At 45.4% G+C, this 17,152-nt stretch overlaps 1 protein-coding gene across 2 annotated transcripts in view; it reads left to right on the top strand.

Annotated features, from left to right (window-relative positions):
- SUSD4 (sushi domain containing 4) overlaps positions 1-17,152 on the top strand; it is a 169,030-nt gene that overhangs the window by 16,609 nt on the left and 135,269 nt on the right. The window lies entirely within an intron of this gene.

Raw genomic sequence — 17,152 nt, 5'->3', positions numbered from 1 at the left:
TCTGGCGTAGGCTGGCAGCTACAGCTCCGATTCGACCCCTAGCCTGGGAACCTCCATATGCCGCGGGAGCAGCCCAAAGAAAGAGCAAAAAGACCAAAAAAAAAAAAAAAAAAGTATTCATTTCTAAAAGAGGCATAAGGAATATAACTTTTCTCTTAAGTGCGTAAGATGCCTATGTTATTATGTGTGTTCCTTGAGTGTCCTGCCCCAAGGCCATACTGTTGTTGCTTGACTGTTCCTCCCTTTCCTGATCCACAACTGTCTGAACCTGTCCCTCGGAACTCAGGGAAGGCCGTGGTGCCTGAACGAGGCCCATTTCCTAAGAACAAGACATAGGGGGACCCAGAAAGGCTTCTGTGCCTAGGAGCCCTACAGGGCCCTGCTCGGTTTCAAAAGGGAATTCACTCCTCCAGTGTGATCACAGGATGCAGTCACTGGACGGCTCAGCAGTGACACAGGAACACAAAACTGCACAATAATGTTATTTATTTTTGAAATTATATCGCAAATAGTTTCCCATGTTAAACACAGAAAGAAGCGTGCCCAGTGGAGATTTGGAAAAATAGTTGCACCTAATAACTTAACCAATTTGGAGTTTCTCCTTCATCCTCGGCATAACAGAGATACTACATTTAAGACATTTTTGGGATTTCCCAGCATGGCGCAGCGGAAACGAATCTGACTAGGAACCATGAGGTTGCGGGTTTGATTCCTGGCCTCGCTTGGTGGGTTAAGGATCCGGCGTTGCTGTGAGCTGTGGTGTAGGTCACAAACGCAGCTTGGATCCCGAGTTGCTGTGGCTGTGGTGCAGGCTGGTGGCTGCAGCTCCGATTGAACCCTTAGCCTGGGAACCTCCATAAGCCGAGGGTGCGGCCCTAAACAAAGACAAAAAGGCAAAAAAAAAAAAAAAAAGACATTTTTGGAAAATGTGCTTTGTGGAAACTTTCTAAAATGTGCATTTTTCAGAACTTCTGTTTTATCTTTTTCTGTTTTGCAACAATGGAGCCTGGCGTTTTTAACTTCAAAGGAGGTTTGTTTCTCTGAAAGGCCTAAGTGAGGGCTCTATAATAGGAGTCTGGTGATGGATGGCCTGCTGTGACTGCTGACTCTGCAGGTCTTGTAATGTGCTGTGTGTTGACTTCTTTGCTGATGTTATCAGCAGGGGGAGGCCCCTCGGCCCACTAAAATTCCAGCTGCCACCTGCAGCAGGCTTATCCTACTATGGAGTTTGTATGGTTTTCTTTGACTCAAAGCCACCACCCCCCCCCGCCGCCCCCAGGACTGGAGTGGCATCTCTGCAACCACAGGCAGAAGCGCTGTGTGCTCAGCAAACGCTTCTATCTGCAGGACCCTGACAAAGATGCCTTTTCTACCTGCTGGGGTCTCTGCCACCGCCGCAGTTGAGGACAAAGTTGCAAACCGCTCTCTCTTCTACATGGAATGGATGCAAACTGCCTCGACCTCCCTGCCCAATGAAACCCCCAACCTCACCCTCTATAGCCCGGTGGGAACACCAGCCCCTCTCCTTGGGGGGGTGTGTCCATTGCAGGGCTAGGCTTGGGGGGCTCTGTGGTTAACAAAGGCCTCTGTCAGTAAGTTCCACGAGCGAGTAGACCTGCCTGCTCTTGTCACCATCATTCACTAATGCTTCTCCAGTGCCTGGCATGTTGTGGGAACTTGGCACAGGTTCACCGAAAGAATGAAATAAGTGGTCGGCTACATCTAAACTCCAGTGTCTAACCACAGCCGGGCCCCACAGGTGGGCATCCGTCTTTCTGCAGCGGTGATCTCCCAGCTTTCTTACGTGACTCAATGGCGCAGCTCGGCCCACTCACTCTTTCTTGCTGTTCTCAGCCCCGACGTTTTAGAGAAGATCAAGGTTATCATATCGAACTTCCTCACCTTCCCCTTCCTCTGGACCTTCACCAGTTTTCTGCTTCCTTTGTGACTCTGAGCAGAAATTGTCCCCACCCCTTGTCAAAGCCATCTAACTCCCTGTACTCTGATCCTGGCCCTGCAGCCTCCCCCGGACCACTGCTCCATCCTGCTTCCCACATCTCAACGCCTCTTTCTCCCGTTCCTTCCTCTCACTTGGCAGCCATGCTCAGAGGACTCCCATCTCCAAGTACGTTGGCCCTTGATGGTTTCGCTCTAGAGCATGGCCGTCCAATAGAACTTTCTGGAATAAGGGAAATACTCTGATTCTCTGCTCTCCTGTGTAGAGGCCACTACCACTGAGCACTCGAAGTATGGCTAGTGTGGCTGAGACATGAAACTATAATTTTATTTAGTTTTAATTAAATTTAACATTAACATAGGCACTTTGGCTAGCGGCCTCCATATTGGGCCCCACAGCTCCCAAGTGTAAGTTCCAAAGTCCTATGGCTTAGGTTAAAATCAACTACAGTGGCACCATGTCCTAACCGTATAGCCTTGAGAAAGCTACTTAAGTTCTTTAAGTACTAAACTTTTTCATCTAAAATGATGATCATGGGGAGTTCCCATTGTGGCTGATAAGGACCCAATGCCGTCTCTGTGAGGATGCAGGTTCAATTCCTGTCCTCGCTCGGTGAGTGGTTTGAGGATCCAGCTGAGCTGGGGCATAGGGCACAGATGTGGTTCACATGAGTGGCCATGGCTGTGGTGTGGGGCGGCAGCTGCAGCCCTGATTTGACCCCTAGCCTGGAAACTTCCATATGCTGCAGGTGCTAACGTGGGAAAAAAAAGTTATGATAATGGCACTGAAGTGTAGAGTACTTATAAATGAGATAATTCGTGGTGTTGCATTTAGCGCAAAGCGTAGGAACTCCAGATGTATTTGTTGTCATCACCATCATCTTCATCGTTATCCAGTCCTGAGACTGCTTTTTCAAACTTCAGGTCAGATGCTTTAATGACCAAGAAAATCAGTTTCGTGGATCTTGATAAGCATTTTTTTTATAGACATAAACTAGACGAGAATAATATGAGTGCCTCTCATACAGGAGAAGTGGATATTAATGCATGAAACATTTGTTTCTATATAGAGTGCATTCTGTAGCAGGCAGCGAAGTAAAATACATTTTGCACCAGGAGTTGCATAAAAAGAGTTGTGTTGCTCTGGAAGTGTTGCTTTAGAGTTGAGAAGGTCAAAACCCACAGCCCAGAGGCTAGATCCATCGGCTTCTTCTCCATTTTGTCTTGATTTCTTGGTTCTGTTTGGCACTGAGGTTCACCTTAGATGGTTTGACTTTCTTTCCTCTGTTTACTTTCTTTCTCATTCACCATTTCTTTGAGGGCTCTGCTTGCATCAAAATAACTGCAGGTAGTCCGCCTCTAAGTCCTTCCCCCCAGAACCCCAACCCCCCACCATGATTTTGTCTCTTGTCACTCTGTGACTTTCCTGTCACAATAAATAGGACTCACCTATGTAACCAATAGGATGTTGCAGAAGTGACAAATGTGACCTCTGAGGTTGGGTCGTAGGAGATATCGTGGTCTCTGCCTTGTTCCCTTAGATCACTTGCTGTGAGGGAAGCTGCCTGCCCTGTGATGTGATCACACTCATCTTAGAATCAGCTCCTCCAGCCCCAGGTGAGTCTTCAAAGGTCTGAAGTCTGGCTTACAACTTGACTGCAACCTTGTGAGCAGCCTCGAGCCAGCCAGCTAAGCTGCTCACACTTCCTTGATTCCCAGAAACCATGAGATCAAAAATGTCGCTGTGTTAAGATGTGCAGTTTTGGAGTAATTTGTTATACATCCGTAGATCATGGGGGGTTGGTTATGCTCCTTCGATTGTATATTCCTAGACCCCTACCCCAGGCCTGCTGTGTCTGGTTTTCTGGGGAGGGGCCTAAAAATCTCCATGAATGTCTCAGGGAGATTTTTTTTTTTTTTTTTAACCCTCTACAATTTGAAAACTACTGCTCCTTTTTTTCCCTCTTCCCTCCCTCCTTTCCTTCATTCCCCTGCAGTGCAGTTCCCAGAAGTTCTGTCCAGGGCCTCTTCCCTCTTCTCTGTGCGCTCCCCAGGGCTAGTACATCTATTCTGCAGACATCTATTCTTTAGCAGACAGCCTTGGAGCAACCCAAGGGCCCACTGCTTCCTCTCTGAACCCTCTGCAAAGCTGCTAACCCTCTTTCCACCTGCCTCCCTCATAGCTCCATGTGCATCTCTGTCTAGCAGCTCAAACCCAGCATGTACAACATGGAATTCACAGCCATCCTCAGGAAGCCTTTTGGTTTGTGGTCCCTAGTTTTGCTAGTAATTTATAGCTTAGCCTCCTAGACTCTGAATCTCTGTGTCCTCCTTGCATCCTCTTTTCCTTCCCTTCAGCACATCCTGTTTCCTGGGATCTGACAGTCCCCATCAGAGCAGCCTGTGCCTGACACCTCATTACCCGTTACCTGGTCTGTTGGCTTAGCTGCCCCACTGTCCTCTCACTCTACTCTTTTCTCACCGCCTCTTTCATTCCAACCTTCCATCCTTTTGATGATCCCCCATTGTCTTTTGGATAAAGTTTAAACTTCTTGTGTGGCATGCAAGGTCCCTAATGGGATATTCTACCTTTATTATTAATGGCCATCCCCTAACAGACCCCTCAATGCGTATACACTCTATGTGTAAGGAATTAGCCATAATTTCCCAAACATTACTTGAAGTGATCTATATCTTTTCTCATACTCCTATTGATACCGGAAAGATGATACCGGAATCTGAGTTCTTTTCATGGCAGTCAAAGAATGAACTCCACGAACACACAGGCAGCAAGCAAGCAGAGTCATTATTAAAGGAAAGCAAATAGCTCCTAGGACAGCTGGGAGTAGGGAGAGAAGCCCCCTTTCTCTATTATCCTTTAGGGGTTTTTATTCCTTAAAGATGGGGGGCACCAATGTGGGGTCCCGAGAGGTGTGGTCTTCTCCCATTGGCCTTGTTAATTACCTATATCAGTCCTTGTCCAATATGGGTCTTAGGGTTGGAAATGTCCCATAAGTTTTACGGATTCTTTGTCTTTTTCTTTCCTTAGATTAAGTCACCATTCCTCTAGTTCCTTTTCTATCAGTTGAGGAGTGGGCTAGAGATTCGCATTTTCTATAGTAAACAAAGTCTGTGGGGAATGCGCATTTCCTATAATAAAACAAAGCCTGTGGGGATGTTACTCCCTGGAGCTCTTAAGCCACAAAAGTTAATATCCATATCAAAAGAATGTATGGAGCCCATGCTCCTACACTGACTACCTGAGTTAGTATTCTGTCTCCCTGTGACCTCTATAGAATTAAAATTCTCTCTTGAGAATAAAAAAAATCCCAGTATAAATCCCATTGCAGAACTGACTGGTGATGCAGTCCACAGTGGCAGGTGCAGCCCAGGTCTGCACCTTCTCATCCCTGTCTCAACAAAGTCAGCGTGGCAGCGTGGGAGAGAGGTTCAGACCCCTTGAGCTTGCAGCTACTTAGTTGCCTTTGGATAACTGATGTGAAAAAGGCCTTTCAGCTTCCTGTGGGTCTTCCCTTTGCTTGAGCTACACAGGCTGTACTTCTTTGAAAGAATATAGTCATTAATCATTTATTGAGCCAATAAGCATTTATTAACCCTGTCCTAGGCATCACTGGTGGATACAAAGATTGATACCTTATTCCTGCTCTTTGTCAATTCTGGTCAAGAGTAGCAATTGCAGGAAAAAAAGATACTAAAACATCAGGGGACTTCACAGGTAAAGGAAATTACCTCTAGGTTGGAAGGGTGGGGAGCAGGGGTAAGTAACTGCTTGTCTTCTTCCACTTGAATGTAAGCTCCAAGAGGACAGGCATCTTTGTTCACCTCTATTGCTGGTGGCTGGAGCAGCAGCCTACACAGAGGAGGACCCAAGATTTTTTTTTTTGAATGAATGGGTAATTAAATAAAAATTTTCATGTCGAAAAAGTGTAGGTTTAGGTTCATAACTGCGAGCTTCTTAAAGGTTGAAATGATGTCCATTTGCATTTTGCAGAATTTGCATTGTGTTTGGCATATCTCAGGCATTCAGTACTTGTTGGGTGAATGTTGCATACATGATGGGAGGGGGGTTGTTTTCTCCCACCCCTTCCCTTGTGTCATTAAGTGTTAGCCTTCCTTAAGAAAATATTCATGCTGAGTTAACAATGGTTTTAAAGGAGTTCCCATCGTATCTCAGTGGTTAACGAATCCAGCTAGGAACCATGAGGTTGCAGGTTTGATCCCTGGCCTTGCTCAGTGGGTTAAGGATCTGGCATTGCCGTGAGCTGTGGTGTAGGTTGCAGACGCAGCTCAGATCCCGCGTTGCTGTGGCCCTGGTGTAGGCCGGTGGCTACAGCTCCGATTAGACCCCTAGCCTGGGAACCTCCATATGCCGCGGGAGAGGCCCTCAAAAGGCAAAAAGACAAAAAAGACTTAAAGGTAAGAGTCTTTAAGAAACCAAGGGAAAAAAAAAAAAAAGCAGTGTGATAGCAAATGAGACGATAAAAAGGTCAGGAAAATAACATTTTTAATGCAATTAACTACTGAAAATTTTCCTGAAAGCCCTGGTTTACCTTTACCTAACAGTCCATTGAAATGGAAAATCTAACTATAAGGCGACGACATTGTTAAACCATCTCATTAGCAACACTTGTTTGATTTAAGCCGAGAACCAAATATTGCTATGTAGAGGTCAAAGCTTAAAGTTATTGAAGATTTATCTAACTCAGAATTAAATAAAAAGGCTAAAGGCCCAGAGGATATTTCTGCTGCTGTTCTTTTTTCCTCTCCAGTAGTTTAAATTTAACTAACTGAAATTATATTCGAAGTATCAGATATTTAGGCCAGGCTCTGAAGTGGCAGCCTTCTCTGCATGTGGAAATGACTTGAGGCTTGTTTTAGTGAGAAGCCCACTGGGTGCAGAGTTAATTGCCAGGGAAGAATCAAAAGCAAGAGAATAGGATGGTCTTTGCCCTGAAGCAACTTACTATGTAAGCAGGTAGACACTAAGAAAGCAGGAGTGAGGATGGGGTGGGGAGCAGTAGTGGCGAAGCAAAGAAATATGTCAGTTCAGATTAAATTACGGCCTTTTGGCAGAGCCGGATAGTTGGCCTTGAAATCTGAGCTTTCCTTCTCTAGGGACAGTTGTCCCTGGAACTACATTTCCCAGCTCCCTTTTCAGCTATGTGAGACCATGTGACTAATTGGCCATGTGACCTCATTCTGGTCAATGGAATGTGGGCAGAAGGCTATGGGCCACTTTTAGGCCTGGACCCTAAGCCTTCCCCTCCTTCCCTTATGGGCTGGTATAAAATATATATATATGTATACACAAAATGTTTTAAAATATATTTTAATATATTTTATATATGTGTGTGTGATTTTATATATATGTGTATAATATATATATGTACATAATATATATATATTTAATTTTACTGTCTGGTCCAAGTTTTGAAGTCCTAGATGGAGGCTGGCCAGTCAGTTTCCCTTCTTAAACAGCTAATTAAATCCACATGCCAAGCCACTTCACCTGTTGGGCCCTGGCACTCTGGGGCCACTGTATATACACCCTAATTGTCCCAGGGTCACGTACCAGACAACTAGGGATAGCCCTATGCCCGTTGTCCCCCCTCACTCACCAACTATTCAGATTAGCCAATCCAAGGACCCCACGAAACCTAGCTAACCCCACCCCACTCGCCATGTATCAGCTGCCCCCTAGAGCCCCAGTGTGCTGTTGCTCTCTCCCTGTACAATCCGGGGTGGCCCTGCCTAGCAACCTTCTCCCATTCAGAGCTCTAAGTAGCAAATGATTCTGCTGTTCATCTTTCTAAGTGTCATCGTGTTGGGTTCTACCGTCTTTAAAACTTACAAAGCGGCCAAAATGGCAGAGATCAGAGACTCTTGGGAAACTGTTGATGATGACAGAGTTGCCTTGTGCCTGGTCCTGAATGGCTTCCTCTAACTCTCCTATCCCTGCTGTGCTGTCAGTGCCCTGTACTGTCCTGTGAAGAGAAAGGAACTCGTATAATCTTGGAGCTGTTACTACTTTTGACTTAGCTGTTATGGAGGCCTAGCCTACTATAAATATTATAGGAAAACAACCAACTCACATAGTATGGGATGAGGAAGCTTCCAGAAGAAGATGGAAGGATCCAGCATTGCCGTGAGCTGTGGTGTAGATTGCAGACATGGCTCGGATCTGGCGTTGCTGTGGCTGTGGTGTAGGCCAGCAGCTGTAGCTCTAATTCAACCCCTAGCCTGGGAACCTCTATATGCCGCGGGTGTGGCCCTAAAAAGACAGAAGACAAAAAAAAGAAAAGAAAAGAAAGAAAGAAAGGGAATGTATATATGCTTGACTGGATCACTTTGCTGGATAGCAGAAATTGGTACAACATTGTAAGTCAACTATAATTAAAAAAAAAAAAAAAAAAACCCACAGTGCTTTCCAGGTTAACTTCATGTCCTTAAGCCTCAGGTTCATTCCTACCTTTTCCCCATCTATATTTTTCCTATCTTTTTTTTTTACATTTGAAGTTAATTGTAATTACCTAAGCAACACATAATAAAGTCTTCTCACCAAAATTATATACAAATAAATAAAATAATACAAATAAAATTAAAATTCTGGAAATAAAACTACTTTTTTTTTTTTTTTTGTCTTTTCTTTTCTAGGGCCGCTCCCGTGGCAGTTGGAGGCTCCCAGGCTAGGGGTCTCATCGGAGCTGTAGCCACCAGCCTATGCCAGAGCCACAGCAACGCAGGATCCGAGCCGTGTCTGCGACCCACACCACAGCTCACGGCCACGCTGGATCCTTAACCCACTGAGCAAGGCCAGGGATTGAACCCGCAGCCTCATGGTACCTAGTCAGATTTGTTAACCACTGTGCCAAGACGGGCTCCTAAAACTACTTTTGATCACCCCTCTCCAACAATTTCTTCTATTCTTACCAACCCAGATGTAACTCCAACTCCACTGTCTTCTGTGCATCATTTCAGATTTTTTGCCTTTTGTTGACATTAATTGATAGAAAGTCTATGGTATCATTTTTCTATAAATCATATCTTCTTGTCCATTTTATTCCACAGTTTGCCTCTTTCATCCAACAATGTTTTGTTGAGCTCCCCATGGTTCTACATGGAAATCTGATTTAACCTAATGGCTGCATGGTGTTCCTCATCCCATCATTTGGGATGTTTGAGATGGACTGAGAGATTGGGGTCAGTAGATGCACTTTTCCACCATTACATAAATATCTGCAGTGAACATCCTGGAATACGCTTGCCTGAGTACTTACTAGGTCCTGGGTGCTCTTCAGATGCTTTCTAGGTGTGATTCCATTTAACCCTTTCAGCAGTTGCATGAGGTGAGTGCTGACATCATCTCTGCTTCGTGGGTGAAGTGTTTGAGGTGAACTTGCGGGGTTTCTTTAGGGGTAATCATGGGTGGTGTGCTTGCAGGGCCATTTACTCTCCTCTAGGTGGAGCGTGTTTTAAGGTACCTAGACTTCGTTTGAATCAGGTATGGTAAGACATGAAGACAATGGCAAAGACTGTCAGGAGAGAAGAATTTTTTTAAATATGATTCCCCAGAAATAGGAGACATGGCTAGTCATGCAGGGCCACACGGGGAAGCACCAGGACCAGGGGGGCAGAGGGAGTGAGGGTGCGGTGGGGAATGCGTCCAGGAAACCACTCTGTGCTTTTCATGGGAGGAATGAGTGAGGTGGGCAAACAAGTTTCTACGAGGCTGTTCTGAATAATTTCAGTGGGCTCTGGGGCCTAGGGGCTGTCTCTGGTGGTCTGGCACCTGGCCCTGGGGGGACTAGGGCAGGGGATTGTGGCTGTAAGTGTGAGAGCCCAGAAAGGAGATGGGGTTGTCTGGGCTCTGGTTTCCTATCTCTAGAGATTGGTTAGCCCTGGGCTCTGGTTTCCTATCTCTAGGAGATGGTTAGCCCTGGAGAAGGTAGGTTGTCCAGGGTCATCAAGGCCCAACGTGTCAAAGCATCAGAATACAAACAATAAAACTCATGGTTAATACAGAGCAATTACACTCCTCCCAGGAGAATAGGGAATTCTCTTTTCACTTAATCATCACCAATCATTTGATATTATCAGAGTTATATTTGTAGTCCATCTGATGGGTACAGACAGTGTCTGTTGTTTTGATTGGCATGCTCTCATTAATTAAGGATGTCGAGTACCTTTCTATCTATGGTCCTGTGGTGAACAGCCCATTCTTGGCTCCTCCCTCCAATTCTTTCCCACTCCTCCACAGTCTTCTCTGTCTTCAGACACAAGCCAAACTTCCCTATGTAACTTTCCAAGCCCTTCCTGTATGGCCCAGGTGCTTTTCAGACGTTTCCCTTCTTGGCATTTCCCATCTTGTCTCCAAAATTCCATCCTTGGTCTTGGTCCTCACCCCCTCCCTCCTGCTCTTTGCACAAGCTCTTCGCTCTGCCTGGGAAACACACTGCACCTTCTCTCCCCTTTCTACACCCCCCCCACACCCCTACTCATATGACATATGAGGTCACCCCAGGGTCCTTTTCCAGCACACCTCCTCCTCTATCCTTCCAATCTTACCACTTAGCGTGTGACCCTCTAACTGCAGACTGATTTTTTGAATCCCTTTGTAGATTCACCTCATTGGGAACAAAGATTATGTCTTTATTTTTGGTCTTCCATACCTAGCATAATGACTGAAACATGCCAAGGACTGAGAATATACCTTGAATGGGTGGAAGAATGGGTGAGAAGTGACAAAATAAGCTCTTCCTAAAAACTGAAGTACAGTTGATTTACAAACTTTCAGGGATATAGCAAAATGATTCAGTTCTCTCTATCAGTCTGTCTGTCTGTCTATCTACTATTCTTTTTCAGATTTTTTCCACTATAGGTTAATTATAAGATTGAATATAGTTTCCAGTGCTATAAGTAGGTCTTTTTTTTCTCTGTGTTGTCTGTAGTAGTGTGTATCCCAAATTCCTATTTTATCCCTCACCCCTTTCCCCATTGGTAATCATAAGTTTGTTTTCTATATTTTTGAGTCTATTTTTGTTTTGTGAGTAAGTCAGTTCGTATCATTTCCTTGGATTCCACATGTAAGTGATATCATGATATTTTTCTTTCTCTGTCTGACTTACTTCATTTATATGATAATTTCTAGGTCCATCCATGTTGCTGTGAATGGCATTGTTTCATTATTTTTTATGGCTGAATAATATTCCACTTTGTACATGGAATATTCATTCCATCTTCTTTATCCATTCATTTGCTGATGGGCATTTATGTTGCTTCCATGAATGGGCTATGGGAAATAATATTTCTGTGAACATTGAGGTGCATGTGTCTTTTCGAATTAGAGTTTTCATCTTTTCCCACTATATGCTCTGGAGTGGGATGGCTGGATCATGTGGTAGCCAAATTTCCAAATGAGCACTTTTATCATGTTCCACACTCCAGCCCCAGAATCGTGTCTCCTGTTGAGGGTGTAATCCATCCAGAACAGAGATGGTGGGTGGACCAGGTGCTTTGACAATTCTAGATCGGTACTCAAACTCAGAATCTGATGTAATGCTAAGGTATATTCTAGCATGTTCTGAGCTCAGTAAGTGGGTTGTGACTGATTCTGTGTTTGCCTGGATGGGCAGGACTGAGGAAACCCCAGAGAAAAGAGAAGATCAGCTGGGTTCAGTGTGTTTTTCAGTGTCAGGGAGAGATTGATGGGATGGGCTCCTTTCCTTCTGCTATTAATTAATTCAGAAAAATAATTCTTTTTTTTGATAATTATTTTTATATTCCCACTGTACAGCAAGGGGGTCAGGTTATCCTTACATGTATACATTACAATTACATTTTTCCCCCACCCTTTCTTCTGTTGCAACATGAGTATCTAGACAAAGTTCTCAAAGCTATTCAGCAGGATCTCCTTGTAAATCTATTCTAAGTTGTGTCTGATAAGCCCAAGCTCCCGATCCCTCCCACTCCCTCCCCCTCCCATCAGGCAGCCACAAGTCTCTTCTCCAAGTCCATGATTTTCTTTTCTGAGGAGATGTTCATTTGTGCTGGATATTAGATTCCCAGTTATAAGTGATATCATATGGTATTTGTCTTTGTCCTTCTGGCTTATTTCACTCAGTATGAGATTCTCTAGTTCCATCCATGTTGCTGCAAATGGCATTATGTCATTCTTTTTAATGGCTGAGTAGTATTCCATTGTGTATATATACCACATCTTCCGAATCCAATCATCTGTCGATGGACATCTGGGTTGTTTCCATGTCCTGGCTATTGTGAATAGTGCTGCAATGCGGGTGCATGTGTCTCTTTTAAGTAGAGCTTTGTCCAGATAGATGCCCAAGAGTGGGATTGCAGGGTCATATGGAAGTTCTATGTATAGATTTCTAAGGTATCTCCAAACTGTTCTCCATAGTGGCTGTACCAGTTTACATTCCCACCAACAGTGCAGGAGGGTTCCCTAGAAAACTAATTCTTGATTGCCTTCCTGTGTTCAAGCCCTGTGCTAAGCCATAGGTGGGCCAAGTAGAGAAATGCAGGGTTTTTTTTTTTTTTTTTTGCTTTTTAGGGCTGTACCCGGGGTGTATGGAAGTTCCCAGGCTAGGGGTCAAAGCAGCGCTGCAGCTGCCGGCCTACACCACAGCTCATTGCAAGGCCGGATCCTTAATCCACCAAGTGAGGCCAGGAATTGAACCCACATCCTCATGGACACTAGTCAGGTTCATTTCCACTGAGCCTCGCAGGGAACTCTGAGAAATGCTGTTCTTGCCCCTGGAGAACTCACAGTCCATGCAGAGGCATGGTAACAGCCCTCAGGCATGCTGGAGTGAATGAAAAGGCGTGGGCTGTGGGAGGCACTTCCTGGAGGTGAATTCTAGACACCTAGGGTTGAGCAGGATTGGAAAGCAGTGTGCCTTTGAAGCTGGCCTCTGGGGCTTGGCACAGGGCCTGAGAGGTGTGCGGGAGGGAGGAAGGCAGGGCCATGGAGCGACGAAGTGTGGTTGGCTCGATGCTGGGCATAAATCCTTTCCATCACTTCCTGTTCCAGTCCCATTGTGTCCCTTCTCTGCACATAAACCTCCAGTGGTTTCCCCTCTCACTCTGCGTAAAAACCAGACCACCGCCAAGGCCTCTCAGGGCCCTCTGAGTAGGAGACCTTTCCACCTCAGCCCCCTAGTTGCCTCCCCACTCTTCTCTCTGGCCTCACCCATGTCTTTGCTATTTCCTGTGTATGACAGGCATGCTCCTGCCTCAGGGACTGTGAGTCTGCTCTCCCCTCTGCCTGGAAATGCTTTGCTCTCAGAACACTGCAGAGCTTACTCCTTCAGGTTTTTACTTAAATGCGACCTTTCTGGTAAGGGCTTCCCTGCCTACTTTGTCAAAAATTGCAGCCTCGATCTTTGCACAGCACATGTGCTAGACTGCCAGTTTCCTGGGTCCCTTCTTCTTGCTTCTGGTCACCTGATTGCCCAATGAAGACTACATTTCCCAGCTTCCCTTGCAGCTAGGTATGGTCATATGACTAGGTTCTCATTACTGATAGGTGAGAGAGCTAACTTTTTAAAAAATTACAGTAGATTTACAATGTTGTGCCAATTTCTGCTGTACAGAAAAGTGACATATATATATATATTTTTTTTTTGGTCTTTTTGTCTTTTTAAGGCCACACCTGCAGCATATGGAGGTTCCCAGGCTCGGGGTCCACTTGGAGCTGTAGTTGCCAGCCTACACCACAACCATAGCAAGGTGGGATCTGAACTGTGTCTGCAACCTACACCACAGCTCAAGACAATGCCAGATACTTAACCCACTGAGAGAGACCAGAGATCAAACCCACATCCTCTTGGATGCTAGTCAGGTTCGTTAACCACTGAGCCACCACAGGAACTCCTATGTTCTTTTTTAAAATATTTAAATATTTTTAAAATATTATTTTCCATCATAGGCTATCCCAGGAGATTGGCTATAGCTCCCTATGCTATACAGTAGGATCTCACTGCTTATCCATTCTAAATATAATAGTTTGCATCTATTAACCCCAAACACTCCGTCCATCCCACTCCCTCCCCCTCTCCCTTGGCAACCACAGGTCTGTTCCAAGAGAGCTAACTTTTGCATAACCTCTGCCTCACTTGCTTGATAGGAAATTGTCTGTCCACCTAGAATAGTAAGGCATTCACATGAGAGAGAAATAACTTCTGTTTAAGTTACTGAATATGTGGATCACTTCGTTATATGCCCTAACCCATACATTTCCTCTATAAATTCTGTGATTTTTCTGCTTAGCACTTCATCCCATTTAATACACCCAGTGATTTCTTCTCTTGTTTATAACCTGTCTTCTCTGACTTGAATGTGAATTCTTCCGGGGCAGGGATTTTCGTGTCTTTGTTCACTATTGCATCTCTGGGACCTAGTACAGTGCCCAGTTTATAGGTAACTAATATATTTGGAATGAAATATTACTTTCCACTGAAAATAAAATCAAAGTCTATGCCTTGAAGAAAGAGCATAAAGAGCTCCAGTAAGTTTTGAGATAATCCTCGGGCAGGGTGGGAGACGGGAGAGGATGGGGGTGGGGTGGGGACAATGAGTGAAAACAGTGAGGAATGTCATTCATGGTACTGAGAAGGGTGCAGCCAGAGGAAGACAGGGTTTTTAATCAGCCCAGAAAAGCCCCTCAGCTCTCCTGTGTTTCAGAGGGAGACTCTGGGGCTTTGCTTCAGCACCTCTTCCTATTGGTATCAGTTTTGGTGTTGACTCCTATAGGAGAGAAGAAGAGAGATTAATTAATTTTTTCTCATTTAGCAGGAAATAAGTCATGCTCTCCTGCATTCCATTTACCCTTATTCTTGTCCTCTTGAGGAAAATCTGTATCATCATATAATCAGGTTGTCGTGTAGAATTGAGGTGGAAGGTATTCATGGCAGTAGCTGTCAAATGGTGGGGAAACTATTGGGATGGAACTGAACTGCTGTAGATTAAGTCTGAGGCCTTTAGTGGTGGGTACTGGTGAGTAAATGGATTGAACTACTCTGTCTTTATCATCCTTACCTGTCAGATGAGTATAACATTGGCATCTTTTGTTGTGAGAGATTTTAGGCTGAGTTGTGTCTCCCCAACCTTCAGTACCTCAGAATGTGACTGTATTTCAAGTTGGGGGCTTTAAAGTGGCAATAAAGGTAACACAGGGTTGTTAGGATGGGCCCTAATCCAATACAACTGGTATCCTTATAAAAAAAAAAAAAAAAAGAGCTGGGACACAGACACCAGACACCTGTTCACACAGAGGGATGAGCGTGCGAGCACATAGCAAGGTGGCGGCCACCTGCAAGCGACAGAGAGCGGCCTTAGAAGAAACCAAACCTGCTGACACCTTAATCTTGGATTTTGGCCTCCAGAATCTCCGTGGTTTAAGCCACCCCATTTGTAGTTATTTGTTATGGCAGCCCTAGCCACTGATACATGAGATAACGTAGAAAGCTAACAAAATGGTGTGCTGTACTGCCTACCAAACGTTTGTCTTCTTAAGTTGTATTCACAGAAGCACGTTACTTTAACTACAGGACATGCCAGTCCTGTAGTGTGTTGGTCAGAGACCACAGAGTGAATGTCAAGCCCGCTCCCCCACCCTTTGGAAACAAATTTTGATTGGTGGGGGTGGGTGGCCACAGGGAACGTGGGCCACAGCCAGAGAAAGGCCACAAGGCTTTGAGGAGCCTAGACAGTGTGGAAGTGGTGGAGTTTAACCTGGAGAAGGGAAGAGTCAAGCAGATGTAAAGCCATCTGGAATGGATCAAGCAGTGTCTTAAGGAAGATGAACTCGATTTAGCTGTGTGGGCCCAGATGGGAGAGCCAACACCAGTGGGTACAAGTTTCAGGGAGGTAGATTTCAGGTCAGTACAACGAGGGCTTTTCTAAGAGGGTGGTGGGCTTCCTCAGGATGCATTCCATGAGGCTGGATGACCACTTAAGACAAATATCAGGGGACTCAAGCTTAGGTCCTGCGTTTGCACCAGATAAACCTGGATGTTTCAGTCCTGATGTTTTCTGTACCAGTTGATGGTTCTCCAGCTGGAGAACAGATCGCTATAGTCTTAGGATTGTGAAAACGTGTACGTGGTCAACAAATGTTTTTGAGCTTTGCTGATTTGATGGCTTATTAGAAAGCTTTAGAAAATTTACTGAGAAAAACAAATACGTATTCAAACTGTAGAGTTCAGTCGTAGGACCTTGGAAGCGTGGGCGCCAAGTAAGATTCTGGGGCCCCAAAGTATAAGCGTTAGCAGGAATGAACTTGTGCTAGTCAAAATCTTAAACTTTTTCTTGCAAAACTGTCTGCACACTTTTACAAAGCAAAAATAAATAAGTGGAATATTGAGTTTGATTTAACTACTAAAAGTTAATCTGTCCTGAAAGAATTTGTTAAAATTACTCTCAGTAACAGACGACACAGTAAAAGCTGTAATTTCCTCACTGCCATCAGTATGTGAGATTTGGGAAAAGCTGATAGAAGCAAGGATGATTTGGTGGTGGTATCAGAAACATGGTTTTCATATCCACAAATTGCTACAGAATAATGGGGTGCGGCTGGTTCTAAAGTGCTGCCTGCCGGCACCAGCTCATGAGCTCACACCCCATAACTACCATGGTTTGAAGGTTGGCCCTCGGAGCCACGCAGGCTGAGGAAGGCCGATCTTACAGAGGGACAGCGAGCGGCCACAACCAGTGGGGAGTGAGTGGCACCTGGCAGCGGGGCGGGCTCGGTTACCAAAAAACTCGCAGAGATAGCAGCCACGAGGCCAACTCTCTCCCCCAGGGGCTGGTATGGCAAACACCTCCTACCCTCTAGGGTTCTGATCCACCGCCCCAGCGGCCTCCTCCCTCCCCTTCGCCTCGGTACTCAACCTTCGGCTGTGGCACAGACCACTCTCCCATTCCCCCCAAAGAGAGCGCCGGGCGGGCGGGGGTTCGGAGGGGCCAGCGCATCTCCAGGAAGGGCTGAGTCTTCAAAGCACTATGCCTTAGGCCCAAGAAAGGGCAAACATCAAGAGAGCAGGGGTGGGGGGGCCGGCAGAGCCTAGGTGGGACAGGGTGGGGGGCGGGGCGGTGGGCGAAGTACCACGGCGGGGAGGGCTAAACGCAGGAAAAGGAAAGACTTTGGCAGTTGGCTGGC

The sequence above is a fragment of the Sus scrofa genome, chromosome 10 (assembly GCF_054392235.1).
Source record: "Sus scrofa isolate SSC_HxYL_T2T_F1_AM1 chromosome 10, Sscrofa_HxYL_maternal_Yorkshire_Landrace_v2.0, whole genome shotgun sequence".
NCBI lineage: Eukaryota > Metazoa > Chordata > Mammalia > Artiodactyla > Suidae > Sus > Sus scrofa.
This window is presented reverse-complemented; position numbering and strand designations above follow the sequence as displayed.